The sequence below is a fragment of the Pyxicephalus adspersus genome, chromosome 6, assembly GCF_032062135.1.
Source record: "Pyxicephalus adspersus chromosome 6, UCB_Pads_2.0, whole genome shotgun sequence".
Classification (NCBI taxonomy): domain Eukaryota; kingdom Metazoa; phylum Chordata; class Amphibia; order Anura; family Pyxicephalidae; genus Pyxicephalus; species Pyxicephalus adspersus.
The window spans coordinates 46,421,206-46,444,709 of record NC_092863.1 but is presented as its reverse complement, the minus strand read 5'-3'; the positions used below and the strand labels follow the sequence as shown (position 1 = coordinate 46,444,709).

The 23,504-nt window shown below is 40.0% G+C and overlaps 1 protein-coding gene across 1 annotated transcript in view; it reads left to right on the top strand.

Annotated features, from left to right (window-relative positions):
- The first annotated feature begins 309 nt into the window (after window positions 1-309).
- Window positions 310-23,504, top strand: part of HIC2 (HIC ZBTB transcriptional repressor 2) — a 34,134-nt gene continuing 10,939 nt past the window's right edge. The window contains exon 1 of the mRNA XM_072415634.1: window positions 310-432. The gene's annotated coding sequence lies outside the window, so the exon portion shown is untranslated. The remainder of the gene's footprint in view (window positions 433-23,504) is intronic.

Genomic DNA, 23,504 nt, shown 5'->3' with positions numbered 1-23,504 from the left:
CGTGAAAGCAGCAAAGCAGAAATGTATGATCCTCAGCACAGGTAATAAGGTGGCACAGTATATGAGGAATCCATGTTTTATTGATGGGGCTATATAGCATTGATGTCACCCTGATAACCCATGCCATTTACTGTACCCCCACCCCCTGGAGCCAGCTTCCATTGTAGCAGCCCCCTCCTGTGGGTGCCCCGTGTTTCTCCTCCTTGTGCCATTCTGTGTGAGCCCTGTGCCCTCCTTTCTCTCCTCCCTCCCGTGTCCTCTCCCCTCCCTATCACCACCTCTCCCCGTGCCCTCCCTCCCTTTCTCTCTCTGGCTCCTGTTCATATTGCAGGTCAGGGGTGAGTCCCCACGTCACGCTGGAAGATGGCGGCCGGGTGCCTGTGAGATGAGGAGCCGGGGGCTGCACTGACAGAGCCGCTCACATGCAGTAAGGTAACGGCTGGTGGGCACGTGAAGGGGGCTACCGGGGGCAATGCCGGGGGTGAGTGAAGCTGCTTGGTGCCCTTTAGGGGGAGGTGGGTGTGCATATCACACGGGGGGTGAATGGAGAAGTGGGGTCAGCCTTGTGCTGTGAGAGTGCCCGGCTGCGTCCCTGCTCGCGTGCTGCATGCCAGGCGGTGCCAGGGTACGGGGCCGAGTCACCTATAGACGCGGGGCTTGGTGAGGGTGAAAACCCCGGGGTACGGGTGGGTGCTGGTGGGGAGGGGTGGTAGGTGTGTGGTGGGTGGGCGTGGAGCTAATCTTATCTCAATCAGTTTGCTGCTGCTGTTGCCAGCTGCCCCCAGCACACTGCATCACTGGCATAAAGTGGGCTTTATGTGGGGGAGGGGGGCATCCTTTGCCTCTCCCAGGGGGTCATTTGGGTAGATCTACACCTTTCCTCATACCACAGCTTTGTAAACAGTGTGTAACAAAGCTGCCCGGTGGGGTGCAATACATGGCACTGGTGTGAATGTGTAGCAGGGTACACACAGGGAAGCCTGGCTTCCTTTTTTCTTCCTTTATAGCTCATCATAAGTTCTGAGCTTTCATCAATCTGTGCTGATTGCACTAGCAAAACATTATTCTTACCTTGCTAAGAATCCACAGTATGTACACGTAGAAACCCCTTCAGAGCTCAGGGCAACTGGCAGCAGATTGTAGTAAATGTTAACTCTTTTTCTGCCCCCATATAATAGGGGCACATCCTGCTACCCGAGCCGCTGTAATTTGTGATATTATTTGTTTTTTACATTCACCAATCCATACACGCTGATCTGGCACAAATTGCTGGCACAGGTTTCTGCATGCAAAGGGTTAATTTCGTAGAGCGTTGACTTGCTACGTATGCGATCTTTATGCTTCTCACGCATGTGTGTGTTGTAGGGATGGGAACCTGCTCTGCTATGGTATCAAGGTAAATAAAAGCGCTATACCTGCTTCATCATACACCTTGGAGTTATTATAGGGGGTGTGGGTGCTACGCACCTAACGCAGGTGCTCTTTGACTTATTCCCCAAATCTAAGTAGTGGGTTCATGTTGTTGTTGGAATTGGGAAGCGTCATGGTAAGATGGGATTTTACAGCTGATTTATTGGTGCTTTACATACAGAAATGTAGTACTTGATATCCAGCGATGGCTGATCAATTATGCTGATGTGTTACAGAATTCTCAATCATGATCCCTGTCTGAGCCAAGAATAACCTAATACAAGGAATCCCTCATTCTATCCTACTTATCAAATGTGATTATTTTATTTTTAGTACTGTAACTAAACGCGTTGAAATTGTTTATTTAAATTGTGTTCACATGTGTTGTATGTAAAAATCATCTTATAACCCAACTCCAGATGCCAAACGATTGACCTTGTATAGAATTGCATTGGCAGTCCCAAGGAATAATCTATGGTGACACACAATTGTCAGGCACTCATTTGTATCTATTAATCATTTTCGTCTTGTTGTGAGTGTATCTCTTTACTTTAGATCTAGTGAATGATACAACTGGTTTGGCATTTTAGGTCTGTATTACCATACAGTCACCCAGCCAAAAAAAAAAAAAAGTTCACGAGCCAGTTGGTGCAATGTGGTTGCCATTAGGCAAAGAATACAATCCTAATCAGTGAAATGGTGCAAGGAGCAAAGGGCAGCGTTGGAGTAAGCAGTACAGGTCTGTCTTGGGCTAGTTTGGCTTCAGTGGCCTGTGATATGGCTGCTTTTGGTTACTTTTAATGGTTGCCATCAGTTACAGTAATAATAAAAATATATATATGTACTGTTCTGAGATATGATGAATATTGCAGCCTGTTTTTAATATAAAGCGTCTCTCATTTCAGAAGGCAATGCTTAGGGGAGTCATAATTTGGGCTAAATCTGTAATAGTTGTGGATGTGATTGGCTTAGCAGCACACCTGGAATGTAAGTGAGGCGTCGCTCATTCCCCTCCTCGTGCCCCTGGCTCCGCTTCTAGGCAGAAGCCTGTTTTAAATTACAGCACGGGTGGCATTTTTCTTTTCACTAATAAGTCTTCTTTCTGCTCTGTCAGCATCATGGTAGAGCAAGCCCGATGTTACCTTTAACAAATATGATCACAGATACACATGCGTTATAAACGTGTCCCGTCATGTACCAGTATGAGGAAGCTGTGGCACAAATTCAGTAGGGAAGATCTGCAACCTGGAGAAGAACCATCTTACCAATTGCCAATGCCTTCCACCAGTCTATATTTTGTATGAAAATGCTTGCCGTAAAACAGTGGCACTCCTATGTATGAGAGAGATTTTTTTGAAAGCAGATGGTAATGTGCAGCCAAGGAGGTGTTTATTTGGTATGATAGCAGAGTTATTTTGGGGAAAAATTTGTCATTCCCAGCTTTGCTCTGAGCATACATGTATCCAAATAAAGCTGGATTTATGTGAAAGTAAATAAACGCCTATGTTGGTGCTGAAATGCCCTGTGCTTGTGTCTTTGTTTAACCCGCTTTGAGTCGTAGCATAGGGTTAAGATTGGGAAGCGTGCCTCTCGCCATCTGTGTAATTACTGGACCCCCTCCTCCCCTCCCTTTGTTTAGTTTCTAATTATAAAGTATCACAAAGTTGAATTGGCATGGGTTGGATAACTTCCAGCCAGGTACAGTATAAAGACCAGTGGTCAGTAATGAACTATTGGTCCTGAGCTTTTATTTACCCCCCAGTGACTGAGTATTGTTTATCTTGTTATGCAAAATGTTGCTGTGCCGAGTGGTTGTGAAGACCTCTTGGATGGCACATTTCCTGATGCCTCCCAGCACAAAGGAGAAGAGAAAAGGGAGATAAATTGCAACCCTATAAGTGGCTAGCTTTTCACTAGCAATCTGATCCTGATGTCTTCAGGGCTATTATTTACAGGGGGCGGCTGACAGTTTCAGGTTTAATTATTTAAATCAGTTTGACCCCAATGGGTCAGCACAAACTGCCCTTTTATTATGCAGAGGTAGGTCCCTTGCTGCATCTGACTTGCAGTCACATGATCATCAGCAAACCCCCCCCCCCCCCCCAAGTTTCGCTTTTGCTGCCTGCTTTACCCCTGGAAGCTTTATACATTTATGAGATGAATAAATGCCATCCCAATCAAAGTCAAAATCAAAAAAGTATGTTCACTTGTGGAGAAAAGGGAGAGTTTTCTATTGTCCCTGGGGGTGTATGAATAAAATGTTTTTTTTTAGCACAATAGTCTAGAAATATGTATTTATTTATAAAAACTTTGTTTTGGGTGTGCTCTGGGGAGCAGGATCATTATCCCCTTGTATTCTTAACATTGTATGTTTTTACAGTGTATCATTCTGTATTGTAATAAAAAGTGTTGTTATTAATACAAAATAGTAGATATTTTATCCCCCCCACACTTGTGAATAGTCTAGGGTGAAGTTCTCTCTCTGTACAATAAAACAGGTTGTGCATGGTTCTCAGTATGCACAAATCCTAATCCTGAAGCATTGAGTACATATGGCAGCATGTTTTTCATTCCTAATTATTTGAGATTTGAAGATTTAAACCACAGATTAGTTATACACGATACACCCAATTGTAAAAGAAAGGATGTTCTAGTGAAAAATTCAGACCGTGTCTTGCAATTTGTCTTTTTAATATAGCTCTGTGGTTGTTGCACAATGGAAGCTTATTTAAACCCAACAAGCTAATCAATGCTGGTTGTAGTCTTTCAGCAATGCATGCAGTGCTTCCTACTCCTTATAGTATGAGAGTCAATTGCACATCCCGTTATTTCCAATATTAGACTTTTTATTTTCATTTGTTTTTATTGCTGGTTCCATAATGAGTTAACGGTAACCAGCAATTCCTGAAAAGTCTCTGCTTAGTAATAACTCAGGAACAATGAAGCCTGGGGTTTGATCCATCGCCAAGATAAATGCAGACACCGCACAGATAAAAGGCCTCATGGTTGCCCTACCTGTTCTTCAGTAAGAGTGAGGTGTGACTGCTGCTGGAACTGGTCCCAACAAACCACTAGCTCTTGGGTAATCTTCTCACTCGCTGCTCTGTATGGGACTTCTGTGCAAGCAAGTCTTGTGACAGATCTCGCTGCTGGCACGTATTTCTGCAACCAACTAAAAACAGCATAGAACGTATATTAATCACTAACATTGAACTAGTCTAAATGTATATAGTAGTATTCATTTTTATGTTTAATTATATTTTATTTCATATTCTTCTATGTAATTTCTTCTTTCATACAATGACATAGACTGACTATAGGAATGACTAGAGCACTATCTTTATGTACATTTCTTGGGTTCTATATGTAATGGTCACATCTTATTTTTCATTTGACAGCTGATTGGTACAGTTTGGGCCACAATGTGCAATCTGCAGGGTCTGTGATGTGTTGATCATTTTGTACCTAAAGCTGCCAAATATGTGTTTCAGTTTATATTTTGTATAGGATCTATGGGATCATGTTGTATTACAATACTGTAATACAACAGGATGTCTGAGGTGGGGTAGTTGTGTGGCGTTGTGGCTTTATCACCATCTGTTTTGGGTTTCCTTTGAAAATGACTACGAACATTTAACGCTGATGCCATCTTTGTTAGGGAATAAATAAAGTCTCTGGAATTTTTTTTAAATGTTAAGTTATTTAGCGTGCCAGCTAAAGGGGATTTTAGCTTTAACAATGGCCAAATAGTGCAACCTGTAAAAGCCCAAATAATACCTCTGCAAGAAAATGTATCATGTTCCCACCCATCCAAGGAAAGTAAGGGTGGTTCCTTCTCTATCCTATATGACAATGATGACCGGCTAGCTCTACATCAAAAATACGTGGAGCATGGAAGGGTGGAAATACTGGATGAACCTGCTGCTCTGAACATTTTACTGTACTCATTGTCTTTAATAGGCTTGTCACTTCATAGGCAGCAAACGTAATGATGATTGTTGTAATTCAGTAAGGGCGAGTGGTAGAAAATGTAGACACTCAGAAACTTGTGATCTTGTTGCATTCTCCACATAGAATAGGTGCCCAGAAAATTTGTGTGCGTGTTTCCGTCTGTAATTTTGAGTCACATGTAGAAAATTTAGTATCTGCATTGTGCGTGGCTTCCTTTGCAATGTAACTGGCTCTTGGCCTGGTTATTCTCTGGGTGCACTGTGAATAATACATAAGCTCGTTTCTCTCTGGCCTCTCACCCCTCCTGCATTACAGATCAAGAGCCATTCTCCATCTCCCTGAAAGCTTCTCCATTACTCGGGGGCTTTTTTCTTTATTCCAATAATGCATCAACCAACGGAAACACTTTCTGTGATAAGTGTGTCCAGCATCCTTTAGAGCTCTCTTCTGAACATACCCATGGGGCTTAGTTTCTGGATAGGTTCCTGTGTGGAAGGACCAAAATGTGTGTGCTATAGTACAGTCCAAAAGTTGTATTCTTCTCTACATGGCATCAAATTATAAGCATTCATATCATGTCCATAGGTCTTCAGATTTCATATATATTAATATATATATTTTTAAATATACATTCTGAAGAGACTTCCAATCCTAATCTTGCCTGGTCAACCTCAAAAAAAATTCCAGTGTCCTAACTTCAGAGTTCTGTACAATGTCAGGTTTTATGTATGAGAAAAGATGGTGAGATTGGCATGCTTCTTAGTTAAGTGGAACCAAATATTGAGGACTGTAGAACTCTCTTGCTATAGAATTCTATTTCTGCTGACAGAGAAGCCCAGTGTTTTTATGTTAAGAAATGCTGTCTATGTTAACTGCTGATTCCTCTTCCTTCATGTGGCATGCAGGGCTCATGTACTATCTGAAAAGAGATGGCTGTCCCATGCTGCATATCTGTGTGACTGTAACATGTAGGTCAGGCTTGTAAAGCATGAATCAGCCTGTGTGGAGGAAATGCATTGAAAACATTCCAAACTGCAGGGTCTTTACTAGTGAGGCTGGCTGCAATCCAGAATCTGGAAAATCAAAGGAAGAAGCTACTTTGTGTACCCTAGAGTATCCCTATGAGGTAATAGGCCAAGCTTGTCTCAAATGACTGCATAAAAATTTTTATGAAATGCTAAAAATTACTTTGTTGCTTTAGCCTTGTATTTGTTTTTCTGTATAAACGAACACTTTAACTCTTTTATTATTTTCCTTTTAGGCTTAGTTCACATTAGCAGTTGACTACCCTGCATTTATCTGGCACTAGCCTTTTGCTTGTAAAAAAAAAACATGAAATTGCACCATTCATAGTACTTAAAGTGGCAGCCGCAGATAACCGCTTGTCCAGATGGTCATCCGCATTCATTACTTTGGTGGGCAATTTAGATTGGTAGCTGCCGGATGAATTCCTGGAACAACAACTATTTTAGGATATCAAGGCATTTGTTACAACTACAATTGGAAATAAGCCTAAATGATTGTTTAGGGTCAGTTTACCTACTATTTGAAACCAGACCTGTACTCAGCAGAGGAGGAGTAGCCTGCCTCCTCTGCTGTTTATACTTGGCTTCCATTTGCCTCCCTGTTACCAGCCAGAGTGCCATCCAAAGACCCATATAATGTTCTAGCTCACACTTCAGGTCGAGTAAAGAATCTTTCCCCACCTACTCAGGCCTAGCAATGTATGTTCTCCTAGGTATTTTACAGAGCTCCAGTCCGAAAAATGGAATGGCAGGGTAGAATGGTTGGTGACATGCTGAACTTCTGCAGTACATGTTTACTTTAGGCCAAACATGAGTTTTTTTTAAGCCTTGCATAAAAGCATGAGTGTTAAGGTGTATGAGTATAAAGGGGTTGTTTGTTTTTTGGCCACAAACATAACTTTTCTGTTTTTTTAAAGCGATCTGCTTGTCATTACGTGAAGGGAATCATTTTATCCTTTATACATTAATGGACATGAAACTTGTTTCTTACTGAATGTTATGAATTTCTATACTTTGCATTTGAATATATACCAGAGATGACAAGAGATTGGCAGTGTCCCATTTTTTAAGTGAAGTCCTGGTCTGTACAGAAGGTCCCCTAGATGTTGGGCAGACAGATGTATATTCGGCACGAGAGCCATTGTCTGTGTTCTCTGCCTTTGCTCTTGGGTTACATGGGCAGATGCCAGCTTACATAGCGTGAATGGTAACGAGTGTCAGAAATTCCTGGAAATGCATTTCCTCCGCTCCAGGTCATCCACACACTGAAAGCAAAACAGGCTCGTGTTGGCAAACTGGCAGCGTTCCTGATGGGTGTATTTATTTATTAGCTTCCAGCCTTTATTTCCTTAACCCATTCTTCTCACTAGAATATCATGGTTTTATGTGTCTGTAGAAATATTTACAGGGAAGCTTTAGAAGTATGTTCCCATTTTTTAACAAGGGGGGCAATTGTTTAACAAGTACAATCTGGCATGAGTAATAACACATGTTCATTTATTGATATTTATTAATATATAACAATCCTTTATCCTAATGTTCCTAAACCCTTGGGGTGCACATACCACAGATTGAGAACTAAACTGAATTGCCTTGGCCCCCCAAAAGAATTGCAGTTGTAAACAAATTCCAAAAGGCTTTATTATTGTGATTGTTATAAAGTACGCTGCCAGAGTGCCACATGACAATTTTCTTTCTGGCAAACCAATTACTGGTAATGGTTATTCTGAATCAGAAGGCTTTTTTGCTTTTACCCAAATCTGACATTTTGATTAGTTTAGTATACCAAACTTGGCTCATGTGGGCATTTTCTACCTGTGTATTAGGATTTAGCATATGCCCTGTTGCATAAAGCACCAGCATTCAGTTTTTCACATATAGACCTTAAAAACTGTTCAATCCTGTTTTCTGTTGTATCTGCCTGGGATAGATAGTACTACTGTACAGTAGATATATTCGCCTGCAAGGGTCGTCTTCCAAATGAATCTGAGCTCTGCCGTGTACTATCTACAGTGAGAGCCAGCAGTGGTAATGCTTTATGATTTTGGGTTATAATGTGCTAGATAAATAGGGTTATATATAACACTGTGCCTGTGGTAGTTATTATCTTTTTGTTTTATTTCTTTAATACCGTTTTAAAGAGCTGAAGAGCATTTATTAGGCAGGCCTTCTGCCAAGGTAATATTTATGCTTCATGTTATCGGGGATATTAAGCAAACCTGGCATCTTTATTATTTTAAACTTCATTGTGAATTCACATCCAACTGGTGAATGTATTTAAACCTGTAAAGTATTTTCAGGGGTCTGGTAATATGATAGGAAAGGCTAGTACTGTTTGGGGAGGGGGGTTCTGACTCAGTCTGTTTAGAATTTTACTCGACAGGTCTCTAGCTGCCCGGTACATAGTTTGCATTTTAAGCAAATTGCTATTGTTGTGAACAGCAATTGGCATGAATGCTTCAGAGGACCCTGGCTCACTACAGCATGAAGAGGTTCTGAAAACCTTACCCTTGTATACATTGACAAGCTGTTGAGCTTTCAGGGAGGCTTAGATATATTTGTGTATGAAGGTTTTCAAATGGGTGTCTCGTGTATGAAAAGAATTCTTTATTCAGAATGAAAGGCATCCTCCTCCCTCTTTAGATCATGTGTGTGCCCTGCACTAAAAGATGCACCTCAGGGTGAGGAGGTTAAGGGCCGGCCCAGTGACAGCAACCATTTTAATAATTAATGCTTGCTTATTGCTGAGGCTGGAAGTTATGGTCACATGACATGTGGGGAAAACAAGCCCTAGGTATTAAGGATATTTCTTAATTAACTAATTTTCTTCTATGGCCTTTCTGATAGTATGTGTATATTGCAAAGTAAATATTGAATTGGTATTGACAATATCTGTAAAACTTCTGAAAGGCATATTCGGTGCAAATGCAATAATAATAATTCTGTATTTTTCTGCAAAAAAAAAAAAATATTTATATATATATATATATATATATATATATATATATATATATAATTGCAAATGTACATGAGGGTGTGTATAATGATACATAAGCCGATAAGCATTTTGACAATAAATTGCATGTTCACATATGTTAAGTTAGAATGCATCTGTCATTACACCATTTTCAGGCAAATGGAGGTCCAGAATAATAAAGTGTTGTCTGCTTACGATGTCAAAAGCAGCGTCCTGCTCAGGGCTGATAGTGGTCAGCCGGGGTCACTTACTTCATTGGCCACATGTAATCTAAATTTGACTTAGGATTCACCAAGGAGAGGGCATTGTAACAGGGGTGTGCGCTGCCTTTAGTTTCAAGAGCTACTCCTTAAATTATTGTATCACTTTACCCTGCCCCCTCCTGTGAATGTCCCTTTCTTAGGATTACCTCTTTCAGGCCTTAATTACATCCCAGCTGCAAGAGGCCAGAGGCTCAGTGTCTCTCTCCCTCCTGTGTCATTTATTGCAATATCGTCTGCTCCTTTAGAAAGACCTCATCTTAATTTAAAATACAAGCTAATGCAGTCCTTGTGTATTCCTGGCGGCTGTATTTACAAATAAATATAGTTCCATTTATGTACATACTAAAATATATGTCCTTTTTGAGGATATTTCAGTTGTTCTATTATTAACAATAATATTATTTTGGCAGTAACAGATATTAGGATATTTGGTGTCTAACAATGCATGCCTGGTCTGAAGGTGTTGAATCAGTTGCTGTCTAAATATATATTTTATGTAGTTAGATCATTGTGTTCTTATACAACTTTCTGATTTGGCTGAACTCTGTGACCATCTAGTGTCTGCTGGGCACCAATGGACACAAACAGTCTGGGTCTGAAGCAATTGGGACAGGTTGGAAAACTTGTCTAATCATTTTTGATCCTTACTTACCCAGCTCTCTTAACCTAATTAAAATATACCAGGGTGGAGCTATTGCTAAAATGTCTGTTAGGTGAACATGGTTGTGAACCACATTACCCACTGATTAGTTTGTTTTTGGGATATTACAGAAGCAAGACCTGCTCAATATATGCAAGCTAAAGATAGGCAGATGTCTCTGGGAGACTCCAGGTGGCCCGACATCTGCTTATTCCGGCACACATTACCATAGGCTGATGTGATCTCTGAGATCCACCTACTTTTGCTTTAAGAGATCTGCTTCCCTTTTCTCCATTGGAAAGGAAGCAATAGCCATTTGGCCGCACTTAAATGTGGTATTGGTGTAAGCTCTTTCAGTAACCAGGTGCACTTGCCCATAGTATATATCTTCTATAACTTAGTTCTGTTAATTTTTCAAGCCTTCTAATAACTACCACTCTTACTTCTGAAATCTTGCTTTTACTGTCAAAGTAGGGCAAGTCTTATTATACTTATTAATTTCCCCTAGCATAAAAAAATAAAGTGCAAAATGGTAAGAGACAATGCCACCATTGTGACCATAGCACCTAGGCAGATTTAAGAATGTGAAACTGCAGAGCTCTTCTGTGTATCTAGATAATAGTGGCTGATTTAGCGCCCCATTGTTTTTTTTTTTTTTTTTTAGATCAGTACAATCGATCCCCCTTCCTAGTTCCAAAATCGAACACAAATAAGCTGGGGATGTTTGCTATACCTTGAATCCCGATACAGCTTTAGAAGGTATACCAGTATGTAGCCTAAATGGTCTAGGACAGTGGTCACCAACCTTTTCGGACCTACGGACCACTAAATGCACAGAATCCAGACTGCATGCACAGAGAGCTGTGTGTCACACTTCCCTAGAGTGACGTCATGATGCCAGAACTTACCCACTCTCAGACCTGCGATGGGAAAGTGAGTGGGTTGTGTCCATATGGGGAGACAAGGTCCCTAGCTCTGGCTGGTGCACCCCCCAGCAGGGTCCTTCTCCTGACCCTGTTGGGGGGCACACTGGCCAGAGCTGCGGACAAACAGTTGGCGACCACTGGTCTAGGATATAAAAACATATGCCTTCGTTTATTAATTTGAATCCAAATTTGCGTATTAATGATCCAATTTCTATAGAATTTTTCCTAAATGAATGCATACCCAACCTTGCATTTTCTTAGACTTATACTTAATATTGAACTTTCTTCCCCTACCAGCCAGGAAGAGAAGCAGTGTTGTCACTGTTTATCTGCACTCCATGGAAACAAACAACGTACATGACTAATCGGCATAAAAGGCCAGGTGTGTTAAACTGGCAGCTATATCTGCCCGGTTGTACGAGTAAGGCTTGGTGAGGACGCTAGGCCTGTACAAAGCCTGCTCCTGTCACACGGTTTACCTCCTGTTTGCTTTTCTATCTGGAGCCATTGAGTGATGGATGCTGTGGTTCTAGAGAGGCGCATTCATTCTTGTGAATATAGAGTCTGAAAACCTAGTTGTAGAAAAGAGGTGTTATGCAGTCATATTCAAATGTTCTATTACTCACTAAATCCCATATTGTATTTTAGGTAGGAGCATAAAGTTATCAAAGGCATTATCTTTCTTCATTTCAAATTAGGTGAACGCTTCTTAAGCTGCGTACACACGGCAAATTTTTCTCGCCCGATAATCGGTATCGGCCAATTATCGGGCGAAAATCTGCCGTGTGTACAGTCGGTCGTCGTCCATCGTCCGACGACCGTCCTGGTGGATCCATGGACGATGGACGACGACCGATCCTAATGAAAGGGAAGGGGAGAGCGCGCAGCAGGGTGCCGCTCCGTCGCTCTCCCCCTCCCCTCTCCATAGAGCATGAACGGTGCTGTATGTACAGCATCGTTCATGCATCGTGCAGTCTTTTCTCGTTGGAAAGGATCGTGAAAGATCCTTTCCAACGAGAAAAATTGCAGGTGTGTACGCAGCTTAACAGTGCTTTAATTTGTAATCTGTGAATGTTTTTTGTATGCACAGTGTGATTCCAGATCCACAAGAGAAGAACAGAGCTAATGGTTTACCTGTCCTTTCTAGGAACACAACCTAACTACAGTTGCTGGGCATGACTCTGCCTGCAGGGCTCTAAATGCACAGCTGGTACCTTGCTGGGTGGGCAGTAGGAGGAGGGGTGCATCAGGCTTCTTGCTTTTCTCAGGGGGAGAGTAAAAAAAAAAAGAAAAAAAGCATATGTGCAAACACAAAGGCTATTAACAAGCAGGTATTATATTGTTGTGATTATTTCTCTAGAAAACACAACTGACAAAAAGGTCTGGCATGAAACTGGATCAGCCGCTGCAGTTTAGTGATTCGTAACGCTAATCGCGGTTGTACCTGTTCCAAACCACACATTTACACACGTGTACTTAGGCTTGCTCTTCCTTGCTTGACTTGGCTGACAGATCTGGAAAACCTAAAGATACCACACACTTTTGCTTGTGTTCATTCCAAACTTATAAAAATAATAATTTTAGCTACATGCCTTGTAAAGTTTGTCCTAAACGAATGCTTGTTTAGGATATTAAATTACCTGGGACAGACTGTTTTGTATTTACTTTCTTTCTTTATAACATTGCTGTGGAAACATAAGAGAAATTTATGGAAGTGTGTATGTTTTATTTCTTTTTTCATCTCGACTTATGTAAGGTGTGTGCTGGTAGAATCTTCTCAAGAATCAACCCCCCCATGTGAGATATATTGTTGTAGATACTAGCACTCAAGTAAATAAATACAAGGGATAGTTTGGTAGACTTTTATGTGATGTCTTTATATAACTCTGGGTAGGAGCAGACTGGAGGGCAGGAATGGTTTTAATAATATGACCAGTCTCCCAAAGTATGGAGATGTTTGTCTCCGTGCTGATTTGAAAGAAAATGAAGTGCAGAAAATGCTACATTGGCTGCAACTTGTGATCACTTGCTAAGCAGACTGCTGAATAGTTCCTGACAGAATGATAATCATTAGGCTGTGATTTCTAAAGACACTTTCATTCAAATGGGCATTGTATCTGTGGTTTATAGTTGCCACTCTTGCAATGTTAGTGTTTTTGTAGGGAAAATCTGCATGGAGTTTGTATTCTCTCCTTATGTTTTATAACCTTGCATACTGGTACCTGGAAAGCTCTAACACTGCAGTGTTCACCTTTAAGTGTATCTTCCCTCCTCCCGCATGGTTTCTGGGGGCAGTAAGGCCACCTATTATAGTGATAGCATGTGGTAAGGGATGGGCCAGCTTTTGACACTACCTACCAAGATCTTATTAAAGGAGTCAGGGATTCAGGGCACGGAGGTGCTGGAGGGGTCATATAAAGGTATGCATTGCACTGCTAAATCTTGTTTGGTACCTTAGTAGGATTAGTTTATAAGAAATTACATTATGGCTATAATGGGGTAAATAATTACTACTGTCTCTAGTTAAAATAAAAAATAAAAGCCATGGAATGTCTGGGTTTTGCATTTTTAGTTTAATTCTAGTTAAAAGATAATTGTAATTTTTAGATGGGCTACAAACTTTCAGAACAAATGTATGTTAAGATTTTATGAAGTCTTATCTTCTAGCTATTGGCCATCTCCTGAAACCTTGGCACTAAAGGGGCACGACATGCTAGCTAGGTGCATAGTCTAGGTGCTAGCTAGGTGCATAGTCTCCATTTACAATGCATACAGATACTTTCTGTGGTAACCAACTTAATCTTTTAAAGACTGATACAAGCTTAATTTTATCTGCTTTGCCCCTGCAGCTTCCCCTCCCCCTCAGGTTCTTGGTGTTCACTGTGCCTCTGTTTAAAAGACATACAGAGTTGGCAAACAGTTTACTGGGAAGGTCCTGAGCTGGTGCCTGGGGCTGGTCTGCATTCCACAGAGCCTGAGACGCCTGCTGGGCAAGTTGGAGGGTGAGAGGTGGCGGTCTGTGTGGTTAAGGGGGAGGGGGTGAGTTTTGCAAATAAACAACAATGCACCTAGATACCCACCTGGACACCTTTGTGTTAGGTTCCAGCGTAATAGCTTCTGTGGCATAGATTTTACTCCAGATACACTGAAACCTAACACTGACAACTCAAACAGTACTTTTCTGTATAGCCCTGCAAAAAAATGTAAAAAGATAAGGATCTACATTGGTCTGGGCAACTCTGTGACCGGGTAATGGATACATGGTGTAATACCCTCACACTATTTTACTTTTAACTCAATGCAGAAATGTTTAAAGGGTTTGCAGTTATTAGACATTGTATGACCCATTCACAGTTGATGGGAAGTAAAAGTAACTAAAATCTACTGGCATCCTGGATATTGCCTTTGTTTGCATTTTAACTTGTTGGCAGAAATATTTTTTTTTTTTACTAGAACAAGGTACATTTAGTGATCTCTTTGCTTATAATAAAAATAGCTTTAGTTGAAAGAGTTGTCACACTCGTAGTTAGCAAAGTTTGCAGTTAATTTGGGTCTGTTATGTGGTGATGTCGTTCCCATCACATATTATGAATGTCTTGTTCCTGTGTAGGTCTACACCAATCATACAGTTTATCCTTCTTTCCATCTATTATTGAGCTGTGGGTGTATCTGTGTATGGCTTGTCAGGGATGTTGGCCTGTTTTAGCATTTGTTGAGGGTGCAAAGTGTTATGAATGAATCAATGTTCTTTGTAAAGTATTAAAGATAGTAATGATTCTCAAAAAAAAATAATATCTGTCCATATACGTGTAATTTTTCAAGGCAAAGCTGTTCAATCTCTGCAGCTAACCATGTTTGCCTCAACTTGTATTATGGTCCAATAAACGATGTAAATTGGACAATAGAATGTAATAGTTTTTTTGCACTTCAAGAGCTTTGAAAGTTAGTGGGAGCCATGCTATACCATTGCTCCACTTCATCATAAATGGCATGTAAAATACAGGAATATTATTAGAAGTCACATTCTCAGACGTTGTAAAGTTACATACACATGATAAATGATTGTTGTCTGAGATGAATATTTGTGATCATCTCTGGCAAAAAAAAAAAAAATCCATCATTTGTAGCAGTCCCCCAATGATAATTATCAGTCTGCTCTGGCAGATCAATAAATGACTATGGGGGAAACCCACAACAAGGTGTTACTCTCTCTCTTCTTGCTGCCCTCTCCATAGAACAGAACAGTTGTGTGTGTGTGTGTGTGTACAGCACTTGTTCATTCTCTTGTCACCAGAAACGATGAGAAAAGATTGTTTCCAGTGTCAGAAATGTGATGTCTATCTGACAACTGTATGGGGCTTTAGATGTGACATGCTGAAGAGGAGAGTCCCTTCACAGAATCTAATATGATTCATTTCAGAATTTGAGTGGAACCAAATGCCACAGGGATACCAGAAATACTGAGTGTATTATGCAAGAAAGGCTTGTTGTGTTCTATGTTTCAGCTGGGGATGTGTTATGTGGTCAGCAAATAGACGGGAGGGTCCAGATGCAAATAGTGCTTAGTGGAGTTCTTCTTAAATGCACTGAGCAGCACTGTGTAGTCTTATATTTCAGTACAGATGGACTTTAGTCTGTGTGCTTCCTGTGCCTGTAGAAATGAAAGAAGAACTGTACTAGTGCAGAAGGTCTTTTCTTATGTAGGTCTACTTATATTCCACATTTTGCAGGCAGGTTTGACTAATACAGAGGCATAAAATAGTGTGGAAAGTATAATTAATATGCTAAATGTTTTCTACATTTCTAGTAGTTACACATGTTTCTTATGCTCTTTCGCTCTCTGTTCAAAGATCAGTTTACCAGTGCCAGATCTGTATCTCTCCAGTCGGGTGTGCCACATTTTAGTACTTGCACGAGATAGTGGGCAGTGGAGTCAACTTTAGTCCTCTACACACAGTCACTATGTATGCTTACTTTGTATTTCTTTGCTTTTTATGAGCTTTTCACTTGGCCCTATAACATTTCTTCCTTGCCTAGTTATCAAACTGGAATCTCCAGCCCACTGCCTTCATTCTGAGCCCATATTGCTAGATTACAGGCACACCTTGTGCCCCAGGGCAACACTGCCCCCACCCCCTCCTTTTTCTGTGAATCTTCTCCTGCCAGGGTGTGTCTGGAATGGAGATTAACTACTTTATGACCAGAATATTAGTGCCTTTTTATCTGCCTGACAATGTGCTTTCATGAAACGTGCCCTCTGTTATATAAGGTTATGCCTGATGTGAAGGAACAACTTTGGGTATGCTTTGTGTAGATGCATTAAACAATTTTGTTTATTTTTTTTTTTTTTGCAATGAAAATTTACAAAAAAAAGAGAAACACGTTGAGTAGGTACAGGACATTTCTCAATTGCAAGAATACAAAAGAATCAAGTCAATGCATAGCACAAACAGTAGCCACAATTGTAGCTTGAAATATTCTACACCATATCCAAAGTTCCTCAGATATGTAAAACCTTCTAAGCAACCCAAAGGCAAATAAGAAAAAAATAAAATTAGAAGAAATATAAGAGATGTAAGAGAAGAAATATGGAGATGGTGAGAGAAAGGAAGGGAAGACATCAGGCAAAGAACAAGGAGTATTACTTGACTAGGACTAGCTGGCCTGCATGAGCCACAGAAATGTTGAACCCCTGTATGAAGCTGTTTCTTTCAAATACCTACTGACTGGGAAATGTTGTGGGGAGATCTCACTTTTAACATATGCAAGACATACCAGAAGCCAGGGTTTGACATAACCTATAAAGCTCCATCTCTTACTGTGCAGTATGAAAAATAAAATAGGTAGTTTTCATGTTTGGAGGCAAATATAGGAGTGCTTTATTAGAAGTATTTCTGCAGAAGAGACTTTGCATGTCAGGCAGCAGAGTTTTTAACAGAGTTTCATGGCAATCTAATGTCACAGGGACATTAGATTGCCAGGGATAGGGAAGCTATCTGTTGGATCTAACTTGCATAGAGAAGTACTTTTCCTCTACAAGATCTTCTAAGTCTAGTCCCTGCTTCCAAACAGAAGTTCCTGAAGATTTGCAGTTTAAAACTTTAGTTTGTCTTCCACTGACCAATGCTGTTGGATGTTTCTCATTGTGACCTCATCACAGCATAGCTTTAGGTCTGTAAGACTTCAAGGGTCCCACCAATGCACAGCTGATGGGATGACTGCATTTTTTATTTTAACCATGCAAATTAAAAAGCCATTTTTTGAAACATGGTTTAGGTGCAGTTTGTGAGTATTGCAATGACCAGAAGAAGCCATTCAAAACTGGTCATATCAGTTTTGGGTAAAGCTGTTCTTGTTTTACAAATATATTTTACAGTAAGCTGCACAGGAAGTACCTTTGGTTAACTAACTGACCTTTGTATCATACTATTTAATGGGCCTGTTGCTTTTAAAGTATACACAAACTGCATGCCGGGTTTTTGCATTTTTTTTTTCATTTCAATATTGTTGTTCGATAGTGCTGCTACTTTCCCTTTTATGTTGGCTTGGCACGCACACTCCTGTTCAGCAGTCTGGACTCCACCTCTTCTGGGCAGGTGTTCTGCGTTTCAAGAATGAAATTCACAGACTCCTTCTAGCAACAAATGTTTGTTCTCATAAAACTAATGTGTCAGATCACCCTCCAGTGTTCCCTCCTCTTCTGACATGCATATACACACACCTGAACGCCTTTTGCCAACTTGTCTAAACACTTTAGCTTCCACAGCACTTACAGCAAAGTAGGAAAATAGGATTTTCACCATTACACCAGTCAGATAAAGCATTTATGAATGCTACTTGGCAACTAATACCATTTAAAATGATAAAGCTAGTTTAGAATAAGCAAAACTAAAACATCTTTTATTTTAAATGCATGCATGGGATGTAAATAAATCTAGATTAACTACATCAATTAGATCTAATTACATGTAAATAAGTGTCACCTTTTTGTAAATTAACTTTTCCAATTCAAAAACCCATTGTGTAGCTGTGCACCTATTCACATTGACTTAAGAAAGTACCACCTCCTTCCTGTGTACAAGAGTTCCTGCCCACTCATGTAGGCACAAGGGTTATCCTGCAATACTTGTAAGCTGGGAAGTGTAGTCTGGCATCTATTGTTCTTTCTATAATAAGCGTTACATGGTCACACCACTTTACTTGTATACACCCCTTGTAGGCACTTATCGAACCTAATTGCTATTACAGTTTGCCTTGTTCAGGTTTGGGTTTAGTTTTTAAAATTGCTCTGTGTTTTATAATATTCACCATGGACAAATGGCAGTAAAAAATTTGCTGGACGTCTCTTGGTTTGCACTTTAGTTATTTATTTGAATTTAATACCTTGTATTGCATGATGTTTGCTTATAGATGGCATTGCAGTATCCCTTATTATTGCATAACATGCACAGTTGCATCTTGAATGGTGAAAAGTTACAAAGTAGCATAATGGATACTTATAGGGGAAGTTCTACAAACGTGGTTTGACAGACCCTGAAATAGAGTATAAAACAAAGCTAAGATTCCAGTGATCCCAACTTCAGCATCCTGAATTAGTTCATCTTTGGATACTTTGTCTGTAACTGTGCTGCGATATATAGAGTTGTATCAATGATGATGTTTTTTTTTTGACTAAACAGAAGGTTTGAAGCTGTAAGACGTATGAGGGTGTAGCTTTATATTGTTTGCTCTGGCATAGTTTCATCATTTGCTGGTGCTTGCTAATTGGAGCTGTGACATTATTATTACACAGTATTTATATAGCGCCAACGTATTACGCAGCGCTGTACAAAGTCCAAAGTTATGTCATCTGTCCCTCAAAGGGGCTCACAATCTAATGTCCCTACCAAAGTCAAATGTCTTTATTACAGTCTAAGGTCAATTTTAGAGGGAAATCAATTAACTGCATGTTTTTATTTTTTCAATTGTGGGAGAAAACCGGAGTAACCGGAGGAAACTCACGCAAACACGGGAGAACCTGCAAATTCCATGCAGATAATGTCCTGGCCGGAATTCGAACCTGGGACCCAGCGCTGCAGATGCTAGAGTTCCAATCTCTGCGCCACCTTGCTGCCCATAACAATTAAATGCTTTGTTTTGATTTGTTTTGGATGTGTGTCAATGTTTTGTTTTTGTTTTTTAGACAACAAACATGTTTTTGAGCTTTTGGTAGAAAGTACTTGTAGTACCTTAAAGCTCACCCCCCCCCCCAACCCCCACTTCCCAAATGTCCTGCTATAGGATCGTTCCTCAGCCTCCTGCTGAGCCTGGCAGCCTGCACTTTTGCGCACACACATTTTCCAGAGTCTGTGTGGTCTCTTTTGTCCGGTCTCCTTGATACTCAGTGCCCGCCTGTGCCAGCTGCCTCTGTGAGGGGGGAGAAAAAGAAAATGAGTAGTGAAGGGTTTTTTCTGTGTCTCATCAGGTGTCAGAACACTTTTTTTCCCCCTTCATTTACAAATGAGCTCTTGCCTTTCAGATATATAACCCCTCCTAATACAGGAGAGGATAAATCTGGAGAGGAGGGGAGGGCAAGCTTGTTCCTCTACCTCATACAAGCAAAATAGGAGTCAGTTCCTGAATGAGAACATTGTAACAATGAAGCATATGGCAAAGGACTGCCTATTGGGCTTCATTTTAGTGCAGAGGTAGCAATGTGGTTTGATATTCTGTAGATATAGTGCACAAGTAACAGTTTCTTCTGATAGACTTCTGAGGAGGATCTGACTGCTGTTTGCTGATGAGTTGGTTAGGTGGTCAACAATGTACTTATCCACTATTGTACTGTTCCTGTTGGCCTTCCTTGTGTTTGCTGTATACTAATTATCTACAGTGTTCAACCCAGGATATTTTTCAAGCTGGGTGGAAAGAAATTGTAGACGGGTGGCAGCCCCTATATTGTCATCCAACTCATCAGGAACCACCCAAATAACAGCCGGGAGGTTCCTGAAAAGTGCCGGGTGGTGCGCCCGACTAAAGGGGGCTGGGGAGAACACTGATCTACCAACAAACTTTAGTAAAGTCCCTTTTTTGACAACATTTACTCCAATACAGCTTTCATGTCGTTTTTGCTGTTGGGCTCTGTGTACAGAAGTGGCTGGCACAGGGCAAACTGACCTACCTACCTAATGGCCATACACAGTACAGCTCATAGCAGCGTTGGTGTAGAAGAAGTACCACGTTATATTAGATCTTAACCCTGACTGGATGACGTCTGTTTTGCAGAGGCATACTGTATTGTGAATAATTGCCATTTTTTCCGTAAAATACTGGTTATTTATTTATTTATTTTTTTGCATGTCATCATTGTGGCTCCTCTACAACCTTAATAACCTATTCCTGTTTACATGCATTTGCTTCAGTGTTGGCAGCTCATTACTCTGGATGGCTTCAGGATAGTGACAACAGTGACCAAGCCTGTACAATGCATATTTTTACATCTATTGTAGTCTTTACTAGGGGTGAGAGTGAAAATCCAAAAGCACAACTGTGAGGAAGTGTATGAATGAAGACCATATTGGCAGGATCACCAGTATTCACACCATTACGGTAACGCTGGTAACGCGGGTGCTACCGGCCCTTTTTTTTTGTTGTGTGCTGAAAACCATTTTGGATGCATTGATTTCCTTAAACAAAGCATGTAATTGCACAGAAAATTCTTGTGTTTGATGTGTTTTGATTACACAGCAAATGTGTGAAAAGGCCTTTAATGAAAGTTGCATTTTTAAAGAGTAGAAACTCTTGCAAATACAGGTTAATGCGTTATATGACGTTTTGATCAAAGACAAGTTCTTCTTTGGGCCTTGTCTTCTTTATAATAAATTGCATACATATCTAAATATAGTGTATGAACAAAGACAGCATGTTTCTGGAATAGAATCGTGGCATTACTCTTTTAACTCTTTGTGCCTCCCTTTTTTTTTTTTTGAAATGTGTTGTATGCAGTTTTTAAAGCTTCATAAATTAGTTTTGTAAAACAGCAGTCCTTGGCAGTAATTCATGCTGCAGAAAAAAACTATTTAGCCTTTTTTTATTATGGGTACCTTTGCTATAATCACTATATCCACAGCTCACAGTACATTAGTGCAGTGGACAATGGAAAAAAAATGCCCCTTACATTGCTGGACAGTGAGAAGAATGCCACCCTTACAGATTGCCAAAAAGTCCATTAGTGTCTGTAAAACGGACCTGAGAAAAAACTGCTCATTCCTCAGGGAACCTCTGGAGGAATCCTGGTTGATTAACAATGGCATAGGCATATCACCTCTTGCAAAGTTTATATTGCTATCCATGTACCCACTGGGGAGTTTGGTTCCATTGTCACTAAGAAGTAATGAGAAAATTGAAAGTTTTAGTTGTCACCAGAGTAACAGGTACTATAAAATTCCTCCAAAGGGGTCACCTGTTCAGTGACAAGTCATTGCGATGGAAGTCTCCTAAAACATATCATTTATCATTTGTTGCATCTTTAGAACATATAATGAAAATAAATTAGTAGTAATAGTCATTGTATGTGATAGAATAGCGATTCCAGCTTTTTATTTTTTTAACTTGGTGATCCTGCACTTTTCTTGTCTTATGGTAGCAGCATTTTCACTCTCTGCTGCATTGACTTACACCTCCTCCTGATTTCCATTATGTAGAGATGTGTTGATTTGTAGTGCATAGAAAATAGCTTAACAAGCTGATAATTGTTTAAGATTTTAGTTCAGTCCACAGAAAGTTACAGGGACACAAGGTTTCTGACATCGCAGGTAATGTTATGTATTTGCAGAATATGTACTTCACCTTTGCGGTGATTATGCTGAAATATATTGCGTTTGTGCTCTTCAGTTTAAATAGACTTTAATAGTCATCTTTCACCTGTATTGATTTTTAACTATATCTACTCCTGTTTTTCTGCTCCCTAATAACTTATTTTAACAATATAAAATCCCATTGTTTACCATCACCTGAAATGGGATACTTTTTTCAGTGTAGTCGGTTTCTGTGTCCTGGTTTGCTTACCCTGTTCACCTCTTCTCCATTCATATATACACTTTCTCTCTACCCGTTTCTTCTTCTCCTCTCTCCACTCCTCCATCTTGCTGGGCCCCGCAGGCAAGCCTTGCATATGGTTTAAATTGACTGAGAACCTTGTCAGCTGAACTTTGCTTGACTCTGCTGTAGCTTGAGCAGCATTCATACATTCCTGACTTGTGTGCCTTGCCTTTTGGTTTTGTAGCATGGAGAACCATGCCCCCCTCCTTTCTGGTATTGCTGGTAATAATGTAGAACACATTGTAATAGTAAGTCCAGCTAGGAGTATTCAAAGAGTCCAGAACACATTGCAGAGAGGCAGGAAACATATTGGATGAGCTGTTACATTATCATGATAGGAATATAGTTGTTTTTCTTTTTGAAAATTTAAAATACTCCTTAGTATCTAAAACTATTACTAGATAATTGCATTTTACGTATACTTGTGTATAAAATGCTACAGAGTATCCCTTACCAAGTTATCTTCTTTGCCAAGGTATTTTTTCTTCCTTATCACAGTTTTGTTATTGCTGCTCTTCACCAAATGATAAAAAAAAAAGTTCTAACTACTCTAGTCAAGCGGTAAGTTTTTATAAACCTCAGGTTTGTGATCCGATGCAATTAAAGTGCATCTCCTGCCAAAAATCCTTGTCACCCGAGCAGGAAGTGGGAGGAAATCTTCCCAAAGAGGCCTCAGACTAATAAAAACCAAGATTCCAGCTTTCCCATAATATTTTAAAAAAAAGAAGAAAAGTCTGGTTAGAGACTTTAAAGATCGAGTTCCACTGAAAGTCTTTTAAAATGATTATTGCCTTACCAAAAACACATTTTTGATGTGGCTTGCATATTTTAATAAATACTTGTTTTATACACTGTATTAAATAATGCACCTATTTAAGTTATCTTTATATGGAGAGCTCCTTTTACAATCCTTAACCTGATTCTGTTTGTATCCTTGTTTGATGCATCTCCATGTATGACTTTTAAACATCCTTGTGAGGCAGCTGAGGGAACAGTTAAGAAGGATTAGTCAATAGAAGTGAAACTGCCAAAGTTAATCTGTGTCTGAATGGCTAGAATTTTGACTATAGTAACTCGTAACTCAAAAGCTTTTTTTCCCCTCTTAATTTAGGATAGAATAATTTGGAAATAAATGGGGTTGGATAGCACATTCTTATGTTTGTATATATGCTTTTGTTGTGTTTGTTTTGTTTTGCTATATATGTCTATCTTTATTACCATTTAATAAATAGA